General features: G+C 43.5%; 1 long non-coding RNA gene across 2 annotated transcripts in view; it reads right to left on the bottom strand.

Moving 5' to 3' along the window:
- Positions 1 to 12,385, bottom strand: part of LOC108407322 (uncharacterized) — a 92,099-nt gene that overhangs the window by 46,259 nt on the left and 33,455 nt on the right. For both annotated transcript variants that reach the window (XR_012122085.1, XR_012122088.1), the window contains exon 2: positions 2,919 to 3,208. This is a non-coding gene — a long non-coding RNA (uncharacterized lncRNA). The remainder of the gene's footprint in view (positions 1 to 2,918; positions 3,209 to 12,385) is intronic.

Here is a 12,385-nt window from a genome sequence, read left to right as displayed (position 1 = left end):
CAGTAAATGTGTTGATTCAAGGGTGCACAGAGGGCACTCTGAAGCAGACGTGAGGCCTGTGGAAGAGAAGGCTAGTTCCTACCCAATATTTAGTCTTCCTTCTTCCTAAGCAACAGAACACCCAGAAAAAAAGACTACATTTTCCAGCCTCCCAGGTAGCTAGATATACCATGTGACTAAGTTCTAGCTAATAAGATGTAATGCTGCTAGGAAATCTTTTAAAATAGCAATTGGCATGTACCCTCTCCCCTTACTCCTTTCTCCATCTTCTTGCCAGAAATACAGATGTGATGGTCGGTGCTCCAGCTGCATCTTAAACCATGAGGACAGGGATGTTAAGATGATAAGGTAGTGAAGGGGAAGAGGTCTGTATCCCTAACAGCTTTGTGTACCAGTCCTGAGCTGCCTGTCTCCAGAATTCATGCACATGAGAGAAGGTAAACTTCTATCTTATTTTTAAGCTGCTAGTATTTGATATTTTCTGACATGAGCAACTGAGTTTAATCCCAACTAAAAATTAGGGCCAGATTATGAGTAGCCTGAGGATGTTGGACCTTCTTATATAAGCAAATAAGGAGCTATAGACAGTTTATAAGCTGCAGAGTAACTTGATATGGAGAGGTAAACGCTGAAGGAATAGAAATGACCCAAGATGTAAAGGAACTGAAAGCTTATTTCCGTTCATCGAAGTGAAGAACTGTGATTTGGAGGGAATAGAGGAGCATGGTTGTAGACTTGTGCACTTTGAGGTCACTGCAATGACTCCGTGTTAAAGAATCCAAAAGGGAGCTGGAAGTGTAGAAGCAAATCTTGAGAGGGAGGTAAGGACTAGAGCCATAGACTTGGAATCACTCATGCAAAAGTAATAGCTGGCATGCTACAATATGGATGACATTACACTAAGTGAGATAAGCTAGTCACAAAAGGACAAATACTGTATAATTCCACTTATATGAGGTACTTACAGTGGCCAAATTCACAGAGACAGAAAGTAGAAAGTGGTTGCCAGGGGTTAGGGGAGGGGAGAACGGGGAGTTTGTATTTAATGGGGATAGTTTGTTTGGCAAGATGAAGAGAGTTCTGGAGAAGGGCGGGGGCAATGGTTGCATGACATCAATGTACTTAATATGGCTGAACTGTACGCTTTAAAATGGTTAGGATGGTAACAAATATGGTACATACATAAAGACATGAATGAGTAAATAAATAAATAATCTAGTAAGTTTTAGATGTCATAACTGAAAGCCTGAGAGTAGAAGAGGTTTCCTGGGAAAGAGGGAAAAGTGAGCCAGAGGGGCTCACCTTTGAGAAACAGAAAAAAAGGAGGTGGTCTAAAGAAAGACAATTGGTCTGAGAGGTGGGAAGAGAGGAAGGAAAGACTTCATGTCACAAAAGCCATAGAAGGAGAAAATTTGTGACATGATTGGGAAACTTTTAGAAAATAACAGTGCCAGAGAAAGAGAGAGATTGTTCAACAAAGCCTAGTCCAATTGTTTTGATAACAAAGGAGTCTCTGCATTAGCACTGAGTACAAGACTAAAACTGCAGGTGGTGGCCATCTAAATTGGATTTTTCAAAGCTGGTCAAAGAAAACGTCATGTACAAGCAACACAGGGCTGGCATGAAGAGTACAGGCACCCGTTCCACTGTAACCATTCTCAAAGTAAAAGGCTGCCTACATGAGCAGAATGGAGAATGCATCAAATCAGAAGTCAGTGTCCAAACTACGATAAAAACTCGGAAACCCGTGGTAAAAGTGCTTGCAGCATACCAGGGGAAGTGCCAAGGAAGAGCAAAATCAACGGCCCCAGAGAAAAGAGAATTCTAGAAAAGAATCTTCACTGTCACAAACTGCTCACTCCACTGTGAGCCAGTTTGGGGAGGTGACCTTTAACACTTCCTCCATCTGTGGTCACTTTAAGAACTAACTGAGGCATGTGAAAAAAAAACCTTAGCATATTGCCTGGGAACAGAATTCCTCTTAAGGAGGAAACTCTTTTCCCATAGGAAAAAAGCCTCTCTAAACCTTCAGGTAGCAGGTATGACCGGAGGCATAGGTTAGCAGGAGACAAGCCAACAAAAGAAAATTAAACAGAGCTGCATGGTGTAGGGGTGAGAGAATGGAGGGGGAGGTCTAGGAGGTCTGCAGTCACCAAAGAACTTCTAAGAACAGAGGGTTGTCATGGTCCACTGTTTGCAACTCTATATTGAAAACACCCTCCTCTGCCTCCTCAAAGTTTATTAGAGTAGGGAGATTTGGGTAAACAGTAAGGAACAAAGGATGAATTCCATTTTGGCATGACACCAGGGTAGCAATAAAGAAAGAGGCCCAAGGCCAGAGCAGAGAACAAGAACTCACTGGAGACAGGAAGTTGGAAGGAGAGGAGCCCAGGCGAATGAGATCAGGAAGACCCCAGGCAACATGTGCGGGGAGATTACGATAAAGGGCCGGCTTCAGGAACAGCTGCACTGGGGCTTGGGGTTGTTGTGATTGCCAATCAATCTTTTTAGCACTGTACCACCTGTGTCCTTATTCTGTCTCCTTTAATCCTACCTAACAAGTTGCAAGGATGAGGGGGTGGTTCACAGTGTCATGTAAAAACTGAGAAATCAAAAAAAAAGAATTAAGGAAAGGTCATCAGGCTTGCACAAGAGCAAGTCACCAGTGACACAGGACGAGGAGTTTTCAGCAGGAGTGGGGCCAGGGTCACCCCATGTAATTGAGCCATTTGTGCACTGCACAAAGCCTGCCCAGCTGCAGTCTTGGGGACAAAAGGCAGATGGCAGGAAGGTTATGAATGACTAGCTAGTGAAGAGATGAAGGCCATGTATCTGGAGCTCCTATATGGGGATTTATATTATTTATTTATTGCTGCATACAAAATGACTCCAAAATTTAGCAGCTTAAAACAACAAACCTTTATTATCTCACAGTTCTGTGAGCCAGGGTTCCAGGCGCAGCTGAGCTGGGAGATGCCTGCTCAGGGTCTCTCGTAATGCTGCAATAAAGCTGTCCGCTGGGGCTGCAGTCATTTCAAGACTCAGCTGGAGTGAAGGATTCCCTCCTAAGCTTAGTCATGGGGAAGCTGGCAAGCCTCAGTTCCTCATAGGCTCTTGGGCTGAGGGTCTCAATTCCTCGCCATGCCACGTGGGCCTTTCTGTAGAGCTGCTGGCAGCATGGCGGTTTGCTTGCCCCAGTGTGAATGATCTGAGAGAGAGAGAGAAAGAGAGGTTGGGAAGGGAAGAGGAGGGGAGGAGGCAGGAGAGAGAAGAGGAAAGAGGAGAGGGAAATGCAGATGTCCAGTTTAGAAGCCAGTCATTTTTTTTTTTTTTGGCACTGAGCAATAGTTTGCAGTGAAATAGTTTATTGAAAGCGCAGTGAGAAAAACTGAGGCTCCAAGAAATATTTCAGATCAAGACACACACCTATAAATCACATCTCCAGCTGGGAACCACCCTTTCCCAGATTTATTTTTTGGTATCATTAATCTACAATTACATGAGGAACATTATGTTTACTAGACTCCCCCCTTCACCAAGTCCCCACCACATACCCCATTAGTCACTGTCCATCAGCGTAGTAAGATGCTGTAGAATCACTACTTGTCTTCTCTGTGTCGTACAGCCCTCCCCGGGTAGATAACATTATACATGCTAATCGTAATGCCCCCTTTCTTCTTCCCCCACTTCTCCCTCCCTTCCCACCCATCCTCCCCAGTCCCTTTCCCTTTGATTACTGTTAGTCCTTTATTGGGTTCTGTGATTCTGCTGCTGTTTTGTTCCTTCAGTTTTTCCTTTGTTCTTATACTCCACAGATAAGTGAAATCATTTGGTACTTGTCTTTCTCCACCTGAAGCCAGTATTTTTATAACCTGATCTTGGAAGGGACATCCCATCCCTTTTGCTGTATTCTACTCTTAGAATAGGTCACTAAGTCCAGCCCTCATTCAGAGGGAGGGAATTACACAAGAGTATGAATAATGGGAGATGGGGATCATTGGGGGCCATCTTAGATGCTGCCTCTCAAGATATAAAGGTTCAACCACTCTTTCAGAGAGAGAGCAAATCTTTCTCTTACCCTGGGGGTTAAATCACTAAGAGACAAAAAGAATTTGGGAAAAGGTCTAAGCTCACTTTAAGCAGGGACCGGAGTGCATTCCAATTAGTGACACAGTGGCTAAGTTGAGCAAGGTGCTGAAACAATTGCCATTGGCAGCTCCTCAGCAGGGGCCTGGTCATCTGCTTCACAGGGCATCAGCTTTGGTGCCCAAGTGAGTTGTCTGCCTCTACCTTATGTGGGTATGAAAAAAGTTCATAACTGCCAACAAAGGTTTCTAATCCAGAGGAACAGCCCATGCAAAAATATAAAGAGGCATTCAAGGAAAGCAAAGCGCCTCACAGACCAGCCTTGTTTCTGCTTTCTGTGTGGGCTGACCTGTTTATGCAGATGTGTGGAGGGAAGAAAATACTCACTCACCAGATCAGCCCATAACAGGCACCACCTGTTTCTAGCACCTCCAGTATCTGGAGGTGTCCTGGCCCCTAGATGGCTGGGCTTGAGGCTGCCACCCATCCCTACACATACAAGCCCTATGTGGAGACTTGCCCCTGGCCTCACCTTGACTCACACCCACCATGAGACTCTTTATGCTTTCTTTTAAACTTCTGGACCACAGAGAAGCACAGGAAAAAAAAAAGGTATTCTCAATTTGGAATATACTATTAGACTATAGCCAACTCTTCTAGATTCTTTTAAAGGCTCCTGGAATTTCTGAATCACTCTGAATTGATTCAATTCATAAATACTTATCAAGGGCCTGTTATGATGGTGAGTCAGCTCTAGGCCATAGGTTGCTCAGATGAAGTGAGCCAGGAAGAGACAGAACTGGGAAGAGGGCCAAGCCGGTGGGCATGGTGGCAGGAGCTGTCATGCCAGAGATTACAGCTGGGGTCAGTTCATCAGGAAAGGACAGTTACCATGAATCCAAACATCCTAAACAAGTGCAGAGACTGACATGAGATCAAAGAGAAGATACATATAAGACAGAATCTATGTGGAAGAGCCAAGGCTAATACTCAGCAGTTCCAAGTGAACAGGGAAAACATGGGTAGCCCTAGCAAGAGACTAGAGGTCAGGAAGCCCAGCACCCGTCCCTGCAAACAGGGGCCATCTCTGACTTGTTCAGCATCCTTTCCCCAGTATCCAGCACAGTGACAAATTAAGGTGCTCAGGTCAACCAGGAGAACACAAGGATGTAGTCATTTATGTGACACTCATAAATCAAGGTTTGTGGTCCACAGTGGGCCTCCGGAAACTAGCAGACAATAGTGTTCAGACCCAGAGGCTGAGAAAGAAAGCTCAGGATCCAGAACAGGTGGGTGAGGCCAGCTAAAAGCCCAACCAAATTATGAATACTGATTCCAGGGTATTCTCAGGATTAACTGTAAAATTAATTAATTCTAGAATTAATCATTTTAAGCAGCCTTTCTGCTTCTGCTAGACTGATAACTGGAGACATGTCTGTCTTGCTGATTGGTTATCCCGGGGCCTAGGACAGGGCCCTGTGCTCAGTAAATATGTGTTAAGGAAACAACTTCTCCCAGAGAAAAATGAGACTCTGCAGAGGGTGGAGCATATGTCTAGAACCCAGAGAGCACAGGTCAATACAGCAGGAGAGATTTTTTTCTTTCCAGGTGATAGTGAATTGGGAGGAACTAACAGAGCCCAGACTTCAGATTGAGAACAAGCAATAACATGCCAACCTTCTATTCCACATTCCTTACCCTCACTTTCCTGGATCTCCTTCAAAATGCAGCAGAGGACTCAAATGACACTAAGCCATTCACCTGTCCTGGGGCCTAATCTCCAGATTGTGAATATGTACAGGCAGAAACCAAGCTAACAAACTTCAACATGACACTGTGAAATATTTCCTCTACCCATAACTAGGTGGACAGTTGAGCAACTCACTTAACCTGTCTCTATTTTAGCCTCAAACTATTTCTTCATCTGTACTGTTCCAGAAGCTTTATATTTTGATGTTGTCTCCCTTATTTCCTTTAGCTTTTATTGCCCTTGCTTTTGGCGTCAAATCCAAAAAAATCATTGCCAAGGCCAATGTCAAGGCATTTATTCCCTATGATTTCTTCTAGGAGTGTTACAGTTTCAGATTTTACAATCAAGTTTTTAATCCATTTTGGGTTAATTTTTGTATGTGGTGTAAGAGAGCAGTGGTCCAGTTTTACTCTTTTGCATGTGACTGTCCAGTTTTACCAACACCATTTATTGAAGAGATTGTCCTCTCCCCATCATATATTCTTGGCTCCTTTGTTGCAAATTAGTTGACCATATATGGGTGGGTTTATTTCTGGGCTCTCTATTCTGTTCCACAGTTCTATGTGCCTGTTTTTATGCCAGTGTCATAATGTTTGATTACTATCACCCTGTAATATAGTTTGAAATCAGGAAGCATGATGCCTCCAGCTTTGTTCTTGCTCAAGATTGTTTTGGCTATTTGAGACTTTTGTGGTTTCATACAAATTTTTGATGTTTTTACTATTTCTGCGAAAAATGCCATTGGAATTTTGATAGAGATTGCATTGAATCTGTAGACTGCCTTAGAGGTATGAACATTTTAACAATATTAATTCTCCCAATCCATGAACATGGAATATCTAAAGGAAACCACCAACATAATGAAAAGGCAACCTAAGAATGGGAAAAAATATTTGCAAACCAAATATCTAATAAGTAGTTAGTATCTAAAATATATAAGGAACTTGCACAACTCAATAACAAAAATCCAAATAACCCAATTAAAAATTGGGCCAAGGATCTAATTAGACATTTTCCAATGAATATATACAAATGGTCAACAGGTACAGGAAAAGATGCTCAACATAACCAACCATCAGGGAAATGTTAATCAAAACCACAATGAAATATCACCTCATACCTGTTAGGATGTCTATTATCAAAAACACAAGAGAAAAACACTTGAGGCTGTAGAGAAAAGGGAACCCGTAGACACCACTGGTGGGAATGTAAACTGGTACAGCCACTATGAGAATAGTATGGAGGTTCCTCAAGAAATTAAAAATAGAATTACCATATGATGCAGCAATCCCACTTCTCAGTATATATCCAAAAGAAATGAAACCATTATCTCAAAGCAATACTGTATTCCCATGTTCACTGCAGTATTATTCACAATAGCCAAGTAGAGAAACAATCTAAGTGTCCACTGACAGATGAATGGATTAGGAAAATGTGATCCATTCATATATAATATATATTATACATAATAATAAATACATACATACACACACATATATACATATATATATTATTCAGCCTTTGGAAAAGAAGGAAATCCTTTCATTTGCAGCAACATGGATCATGGATGAACCTAAGTGAAATATGCAAAACAGAGAAAGACAGATCCTGCAGGGCATCATTTATATGTATCATTAAATTATTTTAAATGTCAGACTCTCAGAAACAGAATAGAAAAGTGATTGCAAGGGTTTGGGGGTGGGGGAAATAAGGAGAGGTTGGTAAAAGGGTACAAACTTTCACTTATAAGATGAATATGGTCTGATGATCTAATGTGTAACAATGGTGACTCTACTTGCTAACACTGTATTTTACAATTGAAATTTGCTGAGAGTAGAACTTAAATGTTCTCACCAAAAACAAACAAAAAAAGGTAAATATGTGAGGTGATGGATGTGTTAATTGACTAGGTGGGGGGAATTTTCCTCAATGTGTCTGCTAGCAAATCATCAGGGCGTAACTTCAAATATCTTACATTTTGTCAATTATACCTCAATAAAGCTAAACAAAACAAAACAAAACTATTTCCTCATCTGTAGAAGGAAGGCAGTAGACTAGAAGAAAGATTCTGTGGTTCCCCTTCTTTTCTGATATCCTGTGATTCAGTTGTTCTGGTCTGTTTTAAAGAGGATACGGATTAGAATTGACCCACCGTGAAATACACAGTGGCTCATCTGCCTCTAATGAGAACTGGAGTGGGCCTGGAGGAAACGCCATATACACACACCCTCTCGGTTCTGTCTCCATGGAGTCTGGCTCTCCTGGAACGCTGTGTCTGTGGAGGAAGGTGAAGCATATTTCCTGTAGGCAGTTACTTATGTTTCCCAGGCCCTCTGGAGAAGGCAGCATGACGAAGCTGAAAGCTCCCTGGGCTTACAAATGAAAAGCCGTGTGAGCTGGGCAGTCCACCCATCCTCTTTGGAGCTCCATTTGTTCAACTGAAATGTGGTGAATACCTGCCCTGCCACCCTCACAAGCCTATTGGAAAAAGGCTTCTCCACAACAGTGCTGAACAGATGTAAAATACTGTTAGGAGAACCTGGTCAAAATGGCTGGTAGGACATGAAAGAATGTGTGGGGCAAACAGTCCACAGTTTGGATACACAAAGCACTTCTTAAATATTTGTGCATTTTAGAAAAATAAGATGAAAGCTGGACTTTGTGCGTCAGTCTGGTAAGAGGCAATGTGGCATAGCTGCTGAGCCAGTAAAACTGGAGAATAACAGTTCCAGCTTGGCCTTTTATGAGCTGGGTGACTATGTGCACGTCACTTCATCTCCCCTGAGTCTCAGTTGTCTCATCTATAAAATGGGTATAATCTTCTTGCCCTGCCCACTTCCCAAAGTTGCCACTGGATCAAATAAGATCATTCTGAAAAACGTGGCCCACTGTAAAATCACACATACACTGGGCATCAGTGCTCCCGCAGGGCGCTTAGCAGGGGCTCCTAGTCATTAATAACCCCACTGAGCCGGGGAGGTGCATCCAGTCTATGGCACCAGCCTAACAGCATCAGCGTTGACAGGGTAGTCAGACACCTACATGAGGTGATTTGTGAGCAACTATAAGGCTTCATCTGCCCCCAAAACTTCCTCCTCCTCCCCAGCATTAGAATCTTTCCCATTAGAATCACTCCTGCAGGGCACATTCAGTTGAGAGAGAACCCAGAGCACAAGGGTGTCTGGGCAAGGGGCAAGTAGGGGCTGGAAGCCAACCTCAGCTCCACGAAGCACAGCCTGTGCCTACCAGACGGAGGGGTGCTTTTCTCTCATTCACACAGAGGATCAACACAGCCCTCACCTGAAGGCTAGGAAACAAGGGACAAGGGTTTAAATGAAGAAATGTTCTCTGGAATGGGAGCGCCACCCTTCCTCTGCCTCCCATTAGTAAACAGAATTCTGGTGAAACAAAATGCCAACCAGTGAATTTCATGTGTGTGTATGTCTGTGTGTGTGTGTGTGTGTGTGTGTGTGTGTAAACCTTAGTCCTTGAGGGTGTGGCAGTGTGGCAGAAGAGGGCACTGTGATGGGACCCTTCCAGGAAGCCCAGTGTTGGCCTTGGAAGCTGGGAGACATGGGTGAATCCTGGATAAGAGACAGGGAAGCATGATGTCCATCTGGGGTCTGGGGGATAGAGGTAATGGAGGGTAGCTTGGCCAACATAAACTTGCCTGACCTCATATTCTTGCTGAAGGTCAGTCCTTCCAGCCTAGGCTATAGGGTAATAACTACAGGCAATAACTATAGTGTGATATTCCATGAGGGGGTTACCAGTTCCACCCTCTGACCACCAAGATGAGGCCCCAGCCTTCCCCCAATATGCTTGCTAGAGCACTTCCTATTCCCACCTAGTTTTGGCAACACAGTCAGACCCTGAGCGCTGCTGGGTGACTTCTGTCGACAGCAGTCAGGAGCCACAGCCACTCCAAGGTCACTGCGTCCTTGTGTGGTGACTCCCCTGCCCCTCCTTTTTCTCCAGATGAGACACCTCATTGTCTGAGGCTTGTGAATCTTCCAGGGAGTTCTGGGAACTGGACGCGGGCAAGATAATAAACAGAGACAGCCTAACGTGCCATTGTGGGAGGGAAGGAGGCTTTCCCTCAGGGAGGGCAGCACAATAGCCCAGGGTGCAGCTTCCTATAAACCTTGGCACTGGAGCCTCACAGCCAAGGGCATGGCCACCTCACAGCTGCAGAGGGAGGCTATAGCCTGGCTGTTCCTCTAGGCATCAAGATAAGTAGAAGGGCCAGAGAGAAGGGCTTTCCTTCCGGTGGAATGAAGCCTCTAACCTGGTCCTTCCCCAAGGAGTCCATTCCCTCACCTTTGGAGTCTGAGAAACTTATCCATGGAAAGAAGCAAAAGGAAGAAGACATATATTGAGAAACAGTATACCCTCCCTGACCTCCAGTATTAGGGAAGGAGGAAAAGAGGGCTACTTATTATGAAAGGCCATTGGTCTGGATGAAGGCTTAGAAGTGGACCCTTCAAAGCATTTTCAAAGTTTTTCAGTTTTAATGCAAAATTGATCTGAAGGCCAAAGAGTCACCTCTTTTCAAGAATGGGTATTATGTTAACACAATTGTGCAGCTGGTCTCACAGCCCATTCACAATTCTCATACTATTATCTCTGTTTTTGATATGTTTGAACGTCCATGGGGCATTAGCAGAAAAACATGCCGCCGTGCTCTCCCAGTCACCTCAGTGAGTGATTCTCTGTCTTTTTAATTAGGGTTCCTCTTGAGCCTCTCATAAGATATCATCATAATACAGGCCACCCCTAACATTCACGGGGCCCAACACCAGAGTACAAGAGGCCCATATACAAAGGCCTAATGTTTAAAAGTTATACATCAAGCTAACAAACAAAATGTGTTATCAACCCTATCATGACAAATACATATTCACAGTGACTTAGAAGGCCAGGTTCAAGTTTAGAGCTCTCACCCTCCTTGGAATTCTGCTACACAGAAAGCCTGTCCCCCAAATGCTTGGTCCTGGGTCCATGGAATTCTCTTCCTATTCTCCACTCCATTTGCCCTTGTCCCAGCCCACATGTCCAAGCTCCAACCATATACAGCACTACCAGCCTCCTGTTTGGCACCCTTTGAGCCATACTCTCTGTGATCTCTGCCTCCGGTAGGATGGACCTGGAAAAAAGGCTTGGGCAGGCTTGGGCCATTCAGGCAGGGAATTTTAGGACCCTAGAAATTCCCTAAGTGCCCAAAGAATGTTATAGAAGAGGGTCATAGACTACAGGTATTCACATGTCCTTGACCCTGCAGATTCCTTAGCACGGAGAGAGGCATGTTGAAAGAGGGTTATCATGGAGGTCCTCTAAAGTACAGGGCCCAGGGCATCTAAGGGCATTATTGTGTTGTTAAATGTCCACGCTACTCTAAGCAATCTACAATGTCAATGTAATCTCTATCAAAATTCTGATAGTGTTTTTCACAAAAATACAAAAATGTCTAAAATTTGTATGGAACCACAAAAGCCTCCGATTAGCCAAAACAATCTTGAAGAACAAAGCTGAAGGTATCACACTTCCTGATTCCAAGCTATATTAGAAAACAGTATGCTATTAGAATAAAAAGAGTCATATAGATCAATGGAACAGAATAATGAGCCCAGAAATAAACCCATGCATATATGGCCAATTAATTTTCAGTAAAGGGGCCAAGAATATGCAATAGGGAAATGACTTCAATAAATGGTGCTGGGAAACTAGACAGCCACATGTAAAACAATGAAACTGGACCACCCTGTTATACCATACACAACAATTAACCCAAAATGGGTTAAAGACTTAAATGTAAGACCTGAAGCCATAAAACTCCTAGAAGAAAACACAGGCAGTAAGCTCCTAGACACTGGTCTTAGCAATGATTTTTTGGATTTGACACCAAAAGCAAAATCAACAAATGGGACTATATCAAACTGAAAAGCTTCTTCACAGCAAAGGAAACCATCAACAAAATAAATGGCAAACTACTGAATGGAAGAAAATATTTACAAATCATACGTCTGATAAAGGGTTAATATCCAAAATATATAAAGAACCTATGCAACTCAATAGCAAAAAGACAAACAATCTGAGTGAAATATGGGCAGAAGATCTGGCTTTGAGCCAAGAGTTTTTAATTCCTTTTCAAAATTAAAACCGTATTCTTCCACTCTAAATTCCAATAACATGTATGGAATACCTACCATGGGCCAGGCACTGTAGTGAGTCCTTTTGCATACATGACATTGTTTTATCCATGATTCCATCACTCCATACCAACTTCCCAGCCAGACAAGCTTAGGTGCTGTGCCCAGGCTGGATGTCCCAAGACATACAGGGATAGACACTAAAAATGATGCAATGCTAAGTCCACAGGCATTCGAGAGGGAGCACCCAAGATTCAAACAAACCCACAGTCCACCTGCAGCAGCAGCAGTGCTGAGGGGCTGGGCAAAGACATGTGCACTTTGTAACAGACCCAGGGAGAGAGGGTGCTTCAGCCTCCTCTAGGGGTGAGAGACAGCTATTTAGAGCTATAGTTCAGAC

Source organism: Manis javanica, chromosome 1 (assembly GCF_040802235.1).
Source record: "Manis javanica isolate MJ-LG chromosome 1, MJ_LKY, whole genome shotgun sequence".
NCBI classification, from domain to species: Eukaryota; Metazoa; Chordata; class Mammalia; order Pholidota; family Manidae; genus Manis; species Manis javanica.
This window is presented reverse-complemented; position numbering and strand designations above follow the sequence as displayed.